The sequence below is a fragment of the Serinus canaria genome, chromosome 2 (assembly GCF_022539315.1).
Source record: "Serinus canaria isolate serCan28SL12 chromosome 2, serCan2020, whole genome shotgun sequence".
Lineage (NCBI taxonomy): Eukaryota > Metazoa > Chordata > Aves > Passeriformes > Fringillidae > Serinus > Serinus canaria.
This window is the reverse complement of record NC_066315.1, coordinates 25496953-25500103: the sequence shown is the minus strand read 5'-3', so window position 1 is coordinate 25500103 and position 3151 is coordinate 25496953.

Genomic DNA, 3151 nt, shown 5'->3' with positions numbered 1-3151 from the left:
TTTAATTTTCCTATTAAATTGTAGTTCTGCCTTGGAATGTCCCATTGGTTTGTTTTCGAATTCATACAACCATTGCTCACTGTGAGTTTGGCACACCCAGCCTGCTCCAGCACCAGGACAGCAGTAGATGGGTCAGTCAATCCTGTTTATCAAACAAGCCCAGCAAGACCTGTGCTGCTGCATTTACACCCTCCTGCATCTCCACCATCTGACAGGAAGGATTTACCTTGAAACTCTTTCCAAGAAGTCTGAAAATCAACAGTTAAGCAGGACAGCACATAGAGACTTATTTTGCCCTAGAATGTGATCTGTTTTTCACAGTGATTCAGCTTTCACACTACATCAAATGTACACAGAGTCTCTGTGGTCTCACTTGGGTAAATCAGTCTGCTGGAAGATTCAGCCTTCCCTCTGCTATTAGTTTAGCTACAGAAAGTAGAAGATAAAATAGATTATGACAGGCAGGGAAAGCCATGTTTCCTTCATTAATTGTCCAATATTTTTACCTAGAAGCCAATGAAAATTTGGCACTGACTCATCCGTGCATTGTCAGTGTCTCATAAATACGTATTCAAGAAGAATAAAATGTCTACTAATACTAATGTGTACTAATACTTCAAAAGTTATTATTAAAGTCCAAATAGCTTATGAATAAAACTTCTTCATAAATCCTACCTTCAAGATGTTACATTATTAATTTACTTTTAAGGAATAAATACATCCTAATAGCTCTTGCCAGGCAGCCAGTTAAAAACAGCATAAATCCACATCACAGGCATAACAAAACACTGAAAGGACATTTCATTTGTTCTTTTTAAGATGTATAACTTTGCATATCAAAACTGGTAGTTTTTAATGAGAGAGATTGCTGAAAATTCTTTACTTGTTGATAAGACTTCAACTTGTGCCTTTTTCAGCTACTTAGAATTCAGCTCACTCCAACTCTTTGTTTTCAACTTAACTGTCATTAACCACACTTGTAAATCAAAGAATTTTATTAATGCGCGGCAGTGTCGGCATCACAAAGCTTCTGTGGGGCCCCACCACTCACATAAGCCCTGCTCAGACCAGAGCACACCTTACTATTAGCACTGCCTGTCTTAAAGCCAACAATCTCAAAGATGCTTCATTCCTGTAATGGAATTTTGGCTTTTGTGAGAGTTGTTTAAAACAAGAATACAAATACTGTACCAAATACAAACTACTGTTGGGAATGAAAGAAAAAAACTGTTGGATTTACAAGACAAGAGGTTGTGGGTGTGAAGATGTTTACCCTCACCTCCAACTCCCTTTAGGTCTCATTACAAGCTTAAGTTTTTCATATCAAATAGCAATTTTTCATTATTAATTAATTTAGCCTCTAAACCCTAGACGCATACCTAAGTAGACAGATGCAAAACAAGTATTTTACCTAGTTTCATTGGACTTACAAGTTCCATTAAATGAGTTGATAAAAATAAGGTGCTTTAAACTTGTAGTATTTGAAATACAGTATATGAAACAAATTTGAAGCAACTTGGATATTGACTAGAAAGCAGGCACAGGTCTACTACCAATCAAGGACTGGAAACAAATTCTGTTGTCAAAACCCAAAAATTACTTTTGGTATGAAAACCAAATAGATTTAGTGATGGAATTACTGATTACATCTGACAGAAGTGCAACAGAATAAATCTTTATGCCCTAAACTCCAGAGTTGGATTAGATTTTTAAAGCCTTTAAACTGTAAAAAGAACAAGACTTTAGGAATGTGTGAATGGCAGTATCAGAGACAATTTTCAAGCTTCCTGTATGCACATGCCATTTGCTTCCCATGCCATTTGATAGTGGGGCATCCTAGGTATGGAACAGGCCAGGAGGGAGCTGCCATTCTCTCCAACCATGCTCCTGAAGCACCAGAATCAGGACCTGGGAACAGCCCTGCAGCCTGGATGTCATCTCTGCCCTTCCATCCTGTTTGCAGTGGGTGCCTGAGGCTACAGCATGTTCCTACTGCACACACAGCAAAGGCAGTGGGCGCCAGAGGAAGATGCAGCTGTCACAGTCATATTTTCTGAAAAATCTCTTTGCCCAGGATTCTTCTCCTGGGAAGCTGAGAACCCTCAGAGAAAAATTAAAAACAATATTTATCTGTGTTTTGCTGCTTTGGAATGTGTTTGGACATTGTTTACCAACAGGTGATTGTTCCATTGGTTTCTGCTGTGAAATGTTTTGACTCAATGAACAATCACAGTCAGGCTGTATCAGGACTCTGGAAGGAGTCAAGAGTTTTCATTAGTATCTTTTTAGCTTTCTGTCTGTATCCTTTCTGTATTCTTTAGTACAGTTTAGTATAGTATTCCTTAATATAATATAGATAATTAAATAATAAATTAGCCTTCTAAGACCATGGAGTCAGATTGATCACTCCTTCCTTCATCAGGGGTCTCAGAAAACACAACAATGCAGCAAAGCAACCACATGTTCCTCACACACTATCCTGCAAGTGAACTTTTAACAGAAATGAGCAACCTGCAACCTACAGTCCCATCAAAGAACTGGGAAGAGAGGTACAGGAGAAAGAAAGAGGCTGCTCCCCAGATTGCTCCCCACTCTGTTAGAATCCTAGAGCGCAGCTTTGGCAATCAGCATGTTGTTGCAAATTGAGACAGATGGAAATGTGCTTCCTTGTCAAAGCTGTTATTCCCCCAGAGCAAAGAAATTTTGTTGTCTTAAATGTGCTGTGAGTAACAGACAGAGAAAGTTCCAGAAATAGAACAAAACTAATAATATAAAACTAGGTTTGGAAGATGAAATTAAAGCTGTCTTTTGCACAGAATGGTGTGTGTTTTTCTTAACAGATAAAACCCCCTTTTCTTTTAGCTCCAACAGTATATGTTACAACAAGCACACACTGTCTTACTGAAGACCTAAGCTATTAGAAATAAATTACTAATGTTGGTCATACAGTATTATCAACAGGATCATTTCTGTGATTGAGTAATTTACAAATTATGGCCTATACAAAATATTGCCTAACACAGGATCCCAAGTTTTTAAAGAACCTTTGAATTCAAACAACAGCACAACCCATTCATGAAAGGTTTTTAAAAATTTTAGATACTAACATTAATCTGAATTTAGATTTGAAAAAAACACAGAATTTTCTGCA